General features: G+C 36.3%; 1 protein-coding gene and 1 pseudogene across 3 annotated transcripts in view; both read left to right on the forward strand.

The window, feature by feature from the left end:
- LOC125096937 (BEN domain-containing protein 5) overlaps positions 1–14010 on the forward strand; it is a 1594254-nt gene that overhangs the window by 228499 nt on the left and 1351745 nt on the right. The window lies entirely within an intron of this gene.
- Positions 4993–5094, forward strand: LOC125099362 (uncharacterized; annotated as a pseudogene).

Genomic DNA, 14010 nt, shown 5'->3' on the forward strand with positions numbered 1-14010 from the left:
TCCCATTTTTTAATCTACATGATTATGTCTGTAGCAAGTTGTCTTATTGATTTTTTAAAGTGGTTATTCCCCAAACCAAACTTACCATGTTCTAAGTTAAAAACAGAAGAGCTCCTTTGACTTTTTTTAGCCATCCCAATCAATCACTCATTAAACCCTATTATTTTACTTCAGATTTTCTTTTTTTTCCCCACTATCACTTTGCTAAGGAGCCTTTTTAGACATTTATTTTTCTAATCCCCACACCTCTACAAAATTTTAATTCTACAGGTACAGTATATATCTGCTTATGTACTGTGGGCTTTCAAAGGGCCACAGGTCATTTAATACCTAAAATTTCCTTGGTTCCCTAGGTACCACTCTTGTTGTGAATGCATGCCCTACCTGTATGTTCCTCCTTCTCCTGTATACATTTTTATTTTTATCCTGTTACCCAGTATTAAATTGTTAGTTTTCACTTTATATGATATTCTCCTTGGGAGTATTTTTTCACACTTTTATTGAAAACAGATCCTCCTCAAGGCCTGCGTTTGAAGTTACCTTTCTCATGCAGTTTTTTATAATGCTCCAGCCTTGTATGATGCTTCCTTCTTCTAATTTCCAGTTACAACTTTCTGATATTTCTTTTATGGAACATAGATTTTTATGTTGTCGGCAAACATCAGCTCTTTGAGGGCAGGAACAGTGATTTCATTCCTTGCTTACAATGGCTAGCTTTTAATAGGCACTTAAAACATCCATGAGTGAATGAATAAATGGCAGTTCCTTAAAAATAAAGGGTAGGTATAAAATGTTGGGTAAGTTTCTAGTCAACTAAAAATCTTCATTTTCATTTGGATGAATGAGACATTTTTCTATAGCCTTCTGTTCTCCTACCTCTGTCCTTGTCTCTACAGGGGTAGAGTTAGTATAGATGAGGTAATTGGAAACCTAGTATGGTTCTTTACTTTATCATTAACTCACATTTATATAGGATATCCTAAAGGAGCCAAGGATAGATGTATTAACCTGATACAGTGCCTTGTCTTGGTCTTCATTTGTCACTCTATTCATAATTTACACATCAGTCACAGAACATTTGTATTTTAAGTGTCCCTTAAATATAGCAGAACATTCTTGTTTAAAACAAATGTGTTGGAAGAAATATCTCATAGAACAGATTTTATTGCAACATTTAGAGGCAAATGCTCATATCCATACTGGTTAATTTCTTCTCAATATGTTTTGGGTGTTTTTAAAAAATTTTCCTGTATGTTAAACTTAAATTACAAAAGGTTGTTATATCTTTTATCTATTTTCACAATTATTTCTGAAGAGTGTGCCAACAAAGGAAGGAAATAGCTTTTTTACCTCTAAATTTATAGAAAAAGATGTTGAAATAGTTTAAAAATGTACATAAATGTAGGCTTCATTTTTAATATTTTATTTATTTTATTTATTTATTTATTTTTTTAAAGATTTTATTTATTTATTTGACAGAGAGAAATCACAAGTAGGCAGAGAGGCAGGCAGAGAGAGAGGAGGAAGCAGGCTCCCCGCTGAGCAGAAAGCCCGATGTGGGGCTTGAACCCAGGACCTGGGATCATGACCTGAGCCGAAGGCAGCGGCTTAACCCACTGAGCCACCCAGGCGCCCCCATTTTTAATATTTTAATGCTTAAGGATATTTTATGAGAAATCATATAGCTAGTGGAGTCTTAGGTTTGGAAACAGACAGATCTGGTTGTGAGTTCTGGTTTTAGTATTTACTACCTGGGTTTGAGTTACTTAGTGTTACACTAAGTGTTCTCCAGAGAAACAGAAAGTATGTATGTATGTATGTGTATGTATGTATATAGATCTATCTTTATGTAATAAAGAGATTTATTTTAAGGAATTTGGCTTACAGAATTATGGAGGCTGGCAAGTTCAAAATCTGCAGGGTAGAGTGGGAGGCTGGAGACCCAGGGGAGAACCTGTACTGCAGTTTAAGTTTGAATGTTGTCAGGTGGAAAAATCTAGAGAACTGATGCTGCAATTCAAGTTGGAAGACTGTCTTGGTAGAAATTCCTCTTGCTTGGGATAGGTCAGTGTTTTGTTGTATTCAGGCTTTCACCTGATTGGATGAAGCCCGCTCACATTATGAAGGGCAATCTGCTACACACAAAATCTATTTCCACTGATTTAAGTGTTAATTTCATCATAAAACACTCTCATGGAAGTATCCAGAATAACGTTTGATCACATGTCTAAGCACCATGGCCCAGCAACATTGATATATAAAATTAACCACCATACTTAGCCTTTCTAAATTGTTTTTTCATTTTAAAATATGTAGAATCTCGTAGAGTGGTTGTGAAGATCACCTAAGGTAATGTATCGAATGCCTTACATGTGGTAGACACTCCATAAATGTCAACAATATTAACTCTCTTCTCTTCCTCCTTTTCCTTCTCCTTATATCTCTCTTCCTCCTTCTTTCCCTACCTTCATTAAAGAGAAATAAGACCCATGATTTTATAGCATGTGATACAGAATATTCATGTAAGCTTAAAAAATAAGGGCCTCAGAGGACCTACTAATTATAGTGATTATAAATCATTTTGAAAAACAATATTTTGAAGAAGAAAAAAAAATGACTGTTCTTCATCAATGAAGAACATAGAGTCATTTATAATCATTCACTCATTTATTCAGTGTTTTGAAGACAATGTATTGAGTGCCCACTATATTCTATCTGGGAAGCTATAAGAGGTTGGGTGGTATATCAGAGTGGTCACTTAGTAGAAGAGCAAGTAAGAGAGGCGCAAAATCTCTGGAGTAGCATGGAATCAAAATCAATAGGAGGGGACCAAAAAAAAAAAAAAGCATTAGCTTATTAAGAATAGATAATACAATAACAAAAAAAAATAGATAAGAATCTTCAAGGGATGTTCATTGTCTATGAAATGAAGCCTAAGCCTTTTAACATAGAATTTAAAGCTTTCCATGACTTGATGAAGTGCAGGGAAGATGGCAGAGAAGGAGGATCCTGAGATCTCCTGCTCAATGTATACACTGCGGCAACAATTACATGTGCTGCAGCTAATGCTGAAAATGATCCGAGACTGACAGAGCAGATCTTCCACAGGTAAGTGTATAGAGAAGGCCATACTGAAAAGGATAGGAGGGATAGAGATGTTGGGAACGAAGTCCCTGGTGCAACTAACTGCAAACAGGAGGGACATCACAAGCATGTAGGAACAAGGGGATCACTGGGCGTACCTGGCCCTGGGGACCTGCACTGGAAAGATGAGTTCCTTTAAGGTCTAGCTTTGAAAATCAGTGGGGCTTAATTCCAGGAGCTTAAAAGTCAGTTGGGCTTAACTCTAGAAGAGCTAGAGGAAGGGCTTTGGGAAACCAAGACTCTATGAGCCAGAATGCTAAATGACTTGAACTGAGACACAGCACAGAAGCAGCAGTTTGAATGCTTGGGGTATATGTGAAGGAGATTTATTGACTAATTTTAGGACATACGATGGAGGGGTAAGGGTTTGTAGGAGATTTTGGGGGGAACAAAAGTGCTGGTGAGCATTATTTTTCTTGCACTATGTCAGCTTGGATAACCTTACACTTGTGGGAGCCAGTTCTAACATGCTCCATATACCTTGATAGCACCATGTGCTTCACACCAGTGTTCTCCTTTATATCTGCCTTACCCAGCTGTCTAGTCTTGCCTTTGTAGGTGCCCTCCAAGGTGACTCCTGGCCTGTCACACTTGGTAGGCAACTTGGCTGGAATTGGTGCCCTCCAAAGTGACTCTTCTTTTGGAGAGTGGGGAAAATAACCCTACAAAAGAGCATGCCCATAGTTCTGGCAGCTGGGCCTCTTAGCTGGCTCTGCAGGGAGCAAGCCCTTCTCTTCTTTGTGCCTACAGTTGTCACAGTAGCTAATTGCAAAGTCAGTCTGATTGCTGGCTCCACTCACCAGAGAACCCACAGTAATTGTGGCTTAGCTGAAACAGGAGAGAACACGTAGTGCATAGGGGATGCCCCTGTGGAGCCTGGTTCTGGTGACCAGGGGTCATTGTGCTATAGGATACCACAGGACATCTTTTATATAGGTGATTTCTTTCAAAACCAGGAGATGTATCTGACCTACCTAATGCATAGAAATAACCATGGAGAATTAGACAAAATGAGGAGACAAAAGAATATGTCCCAGATGAAAGAATAAGGCAGAAGCACAGAAAAAAGAGCTAATCAAAGTACAGATAAACAAAATGCCTGATAAAAAGTTCAAAGTAGGGGCGCGTGGGTGGCTCAGTGGGTTGGGCCTCTGCCTTCAGCTCCGGTCATGGTCTCGGTCATGGGATTAGGCCCCACATCCCTGTGTCATTGGGCTCTCTGCTTGGCAGGGGGCCTGCTTCCCCCACTCTCTCTGCCTGCCTCTCTGCCTACTTGTGATCTCTCTCCCTCTGTCAAATAAATAAAAAACTTTTAAAAAGAAAGTTCAAAGTAATATTCAAAAAGCTACTTACCAGTCTTAAGAGAAGAGTGGATAAACTCAGAACTTCAACTAAAGGATAAAAAAAAAATACACTCAAAGCACAAGAATACAATTACTGAAATGAAAAATACACTAGAGAATATCAACAGCATATAGAAGGATGCAGAAGAACAGATTAGTGATCAGGAAGATAGGGTAATGGAAAACATCCAAACTCAACATCAAAAAGAAAAAATAATACAAAATAAGAATAAGTTAAAGACCTCTGCAACATTATCAAGCATAATAAAATTCACATTATAGGGATCCCAGAAGGAGAAGAGAGAGAGGAGGATACAGAAAACTTATTTGAAGGAATAATAGTAATATAGTAATAGTTGGGTACTTTTGAAACAAATTTTTATTTATTAACTTTATTTGAGTGTAGTTGACAAACAGTGTTACATTTATTTCAAGTGTAGGACATGATTCCACACATTTATACATTATCGTATGCTCATCATAAGTGAAGCTACTATCTGTCACAATCACTTCTCTGCTTTTTGGCTAAGATCAAGTGTAGTATCTGTTCTTATCAGTTTAATAGTAGGGGACTGTAACACCCCATTTACTTCAATGGATAGATTATCCAGAGAGAAAATGTGTAAGGAACAGTGGCTTTGAATGATACATTAGGCTAGATAGACTTAACAGATATATACAGAACATTCCATCTAAAAAAACAGCAGAATATATATTCTTTTTGAGGACCCATGAAACATTCTCCAGGATAGATCACATTAGGGCACAAAACGAGTCTCAATAAATTTAAGAAGATTGAAATTATATCAAGCATCTTTTCTGACGACAGTTGTGCAAAACTAGAAAATAGTTACAAGAAACAAAGTAGAATAAAACACAAACACATGGAAGATAAATAACATGCTACTAAAGAACCAATGGATCAACTAAGAAATCAAAGAAAATTAAAAAAAGAATACATAGAGACAAATGAATATGGAAACACAGCAGTCTCAAATCTTTGGGGTGCAGCAGAAACAGTTTGTAGTGATATAGACCTATCTTAGATAAATCTCAAACAATATAACCATATGCCTAAAGGAACTAGAAAAAGAAGAACAAAGCTCCAATTCAGTAGAAAGAAGTAAGTAATGAAGATTAGAGTGGAAATAAATAGAAACTAAAACAATAAAATAAAATAAAAGATCAATGAAACCAAGAGCTGATTCTTTGAAAGGATAAACTAAAATCATAAATCTTTAGCCAGAATCATTAAAAAAAGAGGACTCAAAATAGAATGAAGGAAGAGATATAACAACTTATCCATAGAAACTGGAATTTAAGGAATTATGAGAATGTTATAAAAAATTATATGCCAAAAAGTTGGACAGATAAATTCCTAGAAATATACAGTCTTTAAAACTGAATCTGGAAGAAATAGAAAATTTAAACAGACTTATCACTCATAATGAAATTGAATTGGTAATCAAAAAACTCCCAATGAACAAATTTTCAGTACTATTTGGCTTAACAGGTGAATTCTACGAAAGATTTAAGAGTTAATACCTATTCTGCTGAAACTATTCCATAAAATAGAACAGGAAGGGAAACTTCTAAATTCATTCTATAAGGCAAGCATTACCCTGATATTAAACCAGACAGAGAGATTACAGAAGTAAAAAACTATTGGTCAGCATTTCTGATGAACATAAATGCAAAAATCCTGAGAAAAATGTTAGAAAACCAAATAAATAGTATATTAAAAAGATCATTCACCACAATTAAGTCGGATTTATTCGAAGACTGCAAAGATGGTTCAATAGGCTTAAATCAATCAATGTGATACACCACATTAACAAAGAGGAAGGATAAAAAGTGTGTTCATCTTAGTAGATGCAGAAAAACCATTTGACAAAGTGCAATATCCATTTATGATAAAAACTCTTGCCAAAGTGGGCTTGGAGGGAATATAACGCAACAAAGTCCACATATGAAAAATTCATAGCTAACATAATACTCAGCAATGAAAACCTGAAAGCTTTTCTTTTAAGATAGGGAACACGACAAGGATGTTCACTTTTACCACTTTGATTCAACATACTACAGGACATCCTACCCACAGCAGTCAGTCAAGAAACAGAAATCAAAAGGCATACAAATTGGTAAGGAAGAAGAAAAACTTTCATTATTTGCAGGTGACATGATACTATATATATATATATATATATATATATATATATATATATATATAATTAAAAATAAAATTAAAATTAGATTTTAATTAAAATTAATTAAATTAATTAAAATTAAAATTAGAAATTAAAAATAGAGCTTCCCTATGACCCTGCAATTGCACTACTGGGTATTTACCCCAAGATACAGATGTAGTGAAAAGAAGGGCCATCTGTACCCCAATGTCTATTTTTAATTTCTTGAGGAATCTCCACACTGTTCTCCAACTGTTCTGCAAATTGGCTGCACCAACTTGCATTCCCACCAACAGTGTAAGAGGGTTCCCCTTTCTCCACATCCTCTCCAACATACGTTGTTTCCTGTATTGCTAATTTTGGCCATTCTAACTGGCGTAAGGTGGTATCTCAATATGGTTTTAATTTGAATCTCCCTGATGGCTAGTGATGATGAACATTTTTCATGTGTCTGTTAGCCATTTGTATGTCTTCATTGGAGAAGTGTCTGTTCATATCTTCTGCCCATTTTTTGACATGATTGTCTGTTTTGTGTGTGTTGAGTTTGAGAAGTTCTTTATAGATCCTGGATATCAACCTTTTGTCTGTACTGTCATTTGCAAATATCTTCTCCCATTCCGTGGGTTGCCTCTTTGTTTTATTGACTGTTTCCTTTGCTGTGCAGAAGCTTTTGATCTTGATGAAGTCCTAAAAGTTCATTTACGCTTTTGTTTCCTTTGCCTTTGGAGACATATCTTGAAAGAAGTTGATGTGGCTGATGTCGAAGTGGTTACTGCCTATGTTCTCCTCTAGGATTCTGATAGATTCCTGTCTCACGTTGAGGTCTTTTATCCATTTCGAGTTTATTTTTGTGTATGGTGTAAGAGAATGGTCGAGTTTCATTCTTCTACACATAGCTGTCCAATTTTCCCAGCACCCTTTATTGAAGAGACTGTCTTTTTTCCACTGTATATTTTTTCCGGCTTTGTTGAAGATTATTTGACCATAGAGTTGAGGGTCCATATCTGGGCTGTCTAGTCTGTTCCACTCGTCTATGTGTCTGTTTTTATGCCAGTACCATGCTGTCTTAGTGATCACAGCTTTGTAGTAAAGCTTGAAATCAGGCAATGTGATGCCGCCAGTTTATTTTTCCTTTTTCAACATTTCTTAGCAATTTGGGGTCTCTTTTGATTCCATACAAATTTTAGGATTATTTGCTCCAGCTCTTTGAAAAATACCGGTGGAATTTTGATCAGAATGGCATTAAAAGTATAGATTGCCCTAGGCAGCGTTAACATTTTAACAATGTTTATTCTTCTGATCCAAGAGCATGGAATGGTCTTCCATCTTTTTGTGTCTTCTTCAATTTCTTTCATGAGTGTTCTGTAGTTCCTCAAGTACAGATCCTTTACCTCTTGGTTAGGTTTATTCCCAGGTATCTTATGGTTCTTGGTGCTATAGTAAATGGAATTGATTCTCTAATTTCCCTTTCTGTGTTCTCATTGTTAGTGTATAAGAAAGCAACTGATTTCTGTACATTGACTTTGTATCCTGCCACATTACTGAATTGCTGTATGAGTTTTAGTAGTTTGGGGGTGGAGTCTTTTGGGTTTTTCATATAAAGTATCATGTCATCTGTGAAGAAAGAGAGTTTGACTTCTTCATTGTCAATTTGGATACCTTTTATTTCTCCAAAAGAAGTACTTCTAATGGTCACTATGAGAGGTTGATGGGGATATAGTTAAATATTGAATGCTTAAAACAATGCCTGACAATGATAGACACTCAATGCATGTACCTAAATGAATGATATATAAATAAGTAAATAAGTAAAGAGGCTTCTTGATACCTGTCCTTTCACAGAGGATACTGGTTAACAGGGACCCATTTGTAAAAGCTCACCATGCGTTTCTCCTGGTGGACCTTAGGGTCTGATGGAAAATAATAACCACAACAGCAAGACAAGGAAAGGAACTAATAATTCCCAATATTTATATAGCATTTTGTAGTGTACAAAGTATTTTCACAAATATTATGGTCTCTCATAAATCCTGGACAAGAAGGAGGGCAAACATTTTATGCTTGTCTTTTGGAAGGGAAAATTGAGGTTCAGAGAAGTTAAAGTGATGTGCTTAGCTGCTCAGAACTAGTAAGTGGCAGAATCTGGAGTTCACCTCAGGCCTAGCTGAACTCTAAGCCTGTGCTCATATACCTTAGTTCCTGGTTATTCAACATTGATCTATTTATTTGCTGGTTTATTCATGACAGCCTGACTATCTCCAAGTTGGTATACAAGCAAATAATCAGTGTGATGTTCTATGTTAGCTCATAGGACAGCAAGTTGAGACCCTTTAAATGGAATAGATGGGAGTGTAACTGCTACCACTTTGGGGAGCTTTAATTCACTCTTTCTTTGGGTTTTGAATATCTGATCTGGGAAGGCTAATTGCATGTATTCATGCCATGTATTGTTCCTCACTGATGGACATAGGTAATTGGAATATCTAGCAATTGGTGGAGAAACGGTGACTTTTGTGGATTTGGAGAACTTAGTCCTTTAGGAATGGTCAGGAAAATGTCACAGGTTTGAAATTGATAATTAAGTATATGTTTTCTTTTTTTTCTTCCTTTCAAATATTTATTTATTTATTTATTTAACTTTTTTTTTATTAGGCCCATCATTGAGTTCAGGAGTAAAAACTTCTGCTTCTTGGTCACATTCCATCCCTGGTTTAATTTTATTCAGTTTAGCACATGCTTTATTTCCTATGGTTCTGGAAATTACTGTGTGAAATTATTATTACTTTCTATATACATTTGAACCTAGAGAAATCAGTATAAAATAATAGTGATGATAACTCACTATCAGAACCACTCTGTGGTTATAGCAAGGAAAACATCGCATGTTAGATTTAGAGATTCATTATTCCTCATTGCCAAACTTTGCTGAACTGATGCTATTTTCACTTTCTCAAAATGCTAATTTCTCCCTCCCAAAGCTCATCACCAAGTTTTTAATTAAATTCAAGTTAGCTAACATATAGTGTACTGTTGGTTTCAGTAGAATTTAGTGATTCATCACTCACATGTAATACCCAGTACTCAACAAGTGCCCTCCTTAATACCTACCACCCATTTAACCCATCCCCCCAACCTCCCTTCCAGTAACCTGCAGTTTTTCCCACCCAACCCCAAAAAGGTATTTGTTTTCAGAAGGATTTTGGACTGTTTGTGTGTTGTAGGTGTGGATCCTAGTTTCTATGCTCAGCAAGAAATGTCAAATTCCTTTCTGTTTCCAATGGAAGTTCCCTTTTCTACCAGCATAATCATGGCTAATGTGAGAAAGAAAAATGTTAGAGGCTACTTTGCCTTTTTATCATCACATGAACCTCCCCTGATGCAAGAGATCTGAAAGGGTCTGGAGAATAATGCATATTGGGGTGTGTGTGTATGTGTGTGTGTGTATGTAGTAGGGGGTTATAACTAGTGTAGGGGGAAATAGAATGTGGGGTATCCTATACAAAACACCAAAACAGATCAACATGTCAATAAATTATTTTGCAAGACAGTTTACTGTCAGTGTGATTTTTTTTTTTTCCATTTACAGATTGGTATTGCCTGGGAATCAGAAGACCTGGCACTTACTATGTGTGTGGCCTTGGGCAATTCACTTAACTTCTCTGAGTGTGTGATCTAATCACTAAAATGGAGTAACGAAGCCTGTCCTGCCTAGTCGACAATACTGCTATTACACGCAAATGATAGAAGATAGGGAAATAATCTGTAAGTTGTTATTGTACTATAAAATATAAGGACTTTTGGTTTTGTGAATTTGTGGCAAGAGAGAAATTTGTGACTTTGGCCATGTCTATATTCAGGAAGGCAAAAAAGTGAATTCTCCCTTGTGTCCTGAAAGTGAACACATAATGATGGGTTAGGGAAATATTGAGAATCTATTACATGAGATGTACTATGTAAGAAACATTGTATACCTTATCTCTAACTCTAAGAATGTTATGAAAAAGGCACTATTTCAGGTGAGGAAGCTGAGGGCCAAATTTAAGTAAATTAGTAAATTATAGAGCCAGGATTTGATCTTCATCTAACCCAAAGGCCTGGGTTCTTTCCTTTGGATCACGTACTTCCTTTTTTCTGTAGTTTTGTTAGCCACAAATGATTTATAATGGAAGATTTACGTTTAGGATTAATAATTATCAATTGGTCAAAAATATGGACTAATTGTGGACTAATATTTACTGGGCATTAGGAGCTCCAACGTCACATCTGGGTCTTGTTTTTCTCATTCTCTGTTATGAAGGGATCTGAGGCCTGTATTTTGGGGGTTGGTAGATGATCTTTAAGGTATTGTCAAAGTTAATTTTATGTTTCAACTTGACTGAGTCATGGAATGCCCAGACATTTGGTAAAACATTATTCTGGGTGTGTCTGTGAAGGTATTTCTAGATAAGATTAACATTTAAATTGGTAGACGGAGTAAAGCAGGTTGCCCTCCCTAATGTGCGATGGCCTTATCTAATCAGTAGAAAACCTGAATATAACAAAAAGACTGAACTTCCCCTTGGTAAGAAGAAACTCTCCTTGACTGAGTATCTTGAGCTGGGACATCAGCTTTTTTCTGTGTTCCACTGAACTGAAAAATCATCTCTTCCTCAGTTTTGAGACTGCTGGCATTTGCCTGGAACTATACCATGGGCTCTGTGGAACTCTAGTTTGCTAACTGCAGATCTTGGGACTTGTTACTCTTCATGGTATTATGAGCCAGTTCCTTACAATAAATCTCTTTCTACACACACACACACACACACACACACCCCTTATTGGTTCTATTTTTATGGAGAACCCTAACACAAACAACTCTGAGACTGATTATGAAATTCAACAATAACAAGGAAGAGTTAATGTTTACAGGAGAGGTTCAGACTCAAATTTCTTTTCAGTGACTATTGAGGATCCTTAATGTAATCTTTACATTGATATTTACATGTTGTCTTGTCATATGGGTATTAAGTGGTTGTTACCACTAGGATGACAATTGACCAAATGTTTGATTTAAAAATTTTTTTCTTTTTCCTGAAAATACTGGCTGCCAGTATGGATCAATGTCATCACTTTTCAGGCAACATTTGGCTTATCTTACCTAAAACAAGTCACAAAAAATTAAGTACAGAAAGATTGATTCTTTTCCAAATTTTATATTTTCTTCTGACAACTATTCTGCAACCCCAGGCATAGATTAATGAATGGAGTATGCACAAAGTGATATCAGCTCACATATATGACATTACTCAGATGTCTCCAACTCCGGAAAAAGCATGTGAATGATTTATGGAATTGATATTAATCTCTTTCCAGTAAATGCATTACTTCATATGCATGGGAAATTGATGTTACTACTCTAATGCCAAATTAATTTCTTTCTTGCTAGATCAGCGTTGTAAATGGAATTAGATGTTAACCTTTTATACCTCTAAACAGGGTAAAATATGGAAGCAATTTTATAAGTAAAATTTGGTTGCTCATTGCTGAAGGGAAGGGTATGCTTTCTTCTAACTGAGATTTGTGGATCCTGGGATATTGGATCATATATAAAGTATAACTTAATATCATTTAGGAATAGAATGATTATAATTGAATCTGAATACTTAACACAGGACTATAAATAACAGTATAGCAAATGAAAATTACATGTTATTAAAGATGCCCCAAATTCTGAAGAATGAGACTGTTTTTCAAGGGAAATTTTATCCAAGAATTATCAGTCACTAATAAATATTTTTAATCCATAATCAGGGATAAATGCAACTGGAAAATTCTCAGGCTAGCCTCTTCTTCCTTCCATATATGCCGGGCCAATGTGCTCTTGAGTTTGTTTTCCCTGTGTTCCCAGTTTGTTGTGACTTTCACTTGCCATAGTGTTGATTTTGGCCTGCTTGATATTATCTAATAAACTCAGTATTATATTTTAATTCTAAATTATTAGAAGGAAATGTAACTGGTTCAGCTTGGGCCTGGTCAGTTGTGGTTAAAGAGGGTGATAGTCTTGGTATATGGTTTCTTTTTAAGGGCTATAGGTAGTACAGATTCTCTAAGAAGGGACTGTGGGAGGAGGGGAAGTGATAGACGTCTCTTACATACTTAGGATTGAAGGACTACAGTGGTTTTTCCAGCTTGATGGTTCTCTGATTTTGTGGACCAGCTGCCATGCATACCTTTACTCTTGCTGGCTCCCAGAAGTTAGATATACTACTGATGGGCCTTGCCTTTCATCCCAATATTCCTTATCTCTTAGCCAGTCTTGATTGGAGCATAATGTCTGTGTGTAGTATCAGAGTTGCTGCCTTGTTATCTGATATGCAAGAGACAAAACCTGGTCTAATCTAGAAGTTGTAGTTTTAGTTGAAGTTGTAGTATTTCTTGCATTATTTCCATTGGAATAGTCTGCAGAAGTGGGTTCTTTCTTGATACTAGTTTTTTATGCCATAATTTTACCTAGCTTAGAATCTTAGAATTATTATTTCTTTTAGCCTGGAGTATTGCCTTGAACCCTTGCCCTCTTGGTGGGAATCTGGGCAGGGTGGCCTAATTTTCACCATGTGTCTATCCAAATTTACTTTTTGTTTTCCCAATTACTGAGATCCAGACGTGAATAAATAGATTTCAGATTTCCCTGGGCCACTAAATGGCAAGTATGCCTAGTCTCCGTTACTGCCTGCAGATAGACCTTTTGGATCCTTTTATACCTGAAATCATGGTTGAGTTTTTTTATGGTTTTTGAATACTGTCCATCAGAATCCTTGGATTTCCTCTCTGGGGTCTGTCTACTGACCCAGCTCTGAATCCTGAAAGAATACTTTAATTGTAACAGTATGACTCTAGTTGCATCTGTAAAGTGGTACGGGTGAGAGGGGTGGTAGTAATAGAAATTTGGTGTTTTTCTTACCTTTGTTTCACTATTTTTTACCATTAGTTTCTGCAGAGAATTTTGATCTAGGATTTCTGCTTTTCATTCCCTATGACTTTTGGTAGCACAGCACCAAGATATACCTTCAATGGTTTTATTTCTGTTGGTCCTGCATTATATATGTATAGCACTTGCCAGGAGGTAGAGGAAGGTGTGGGATGGGAAGAAGAGGAAAAGATACATCTGACATAGTCCTTGCTCTCAGGAAAACTTAAATCCCCATGAAGGATGTAGTGCATATCTATCAATAATACGAGGGAGTAAATCAAGCAAGGGAGAGAAGGAGTGGATCCTTACTCATTAATTACTCAAATATTTATTGATGTCCACCTCTTCAGTTCTGTTTTAGGCACTGGGGACTCAGAGGTAGATAAGA

This window comes from Lutra lutra, chromosome 4 (assembly GCF_902655055.1).
Source record: "Lutra lutra chromosome 4, mLutLut1.2, whole genome shotgun sequence".
NCBI lineage: Eukaryota > Metazoa > Chordata > Mammalia > Carnivora > Mustelidae > Lutra > Lutra lutra.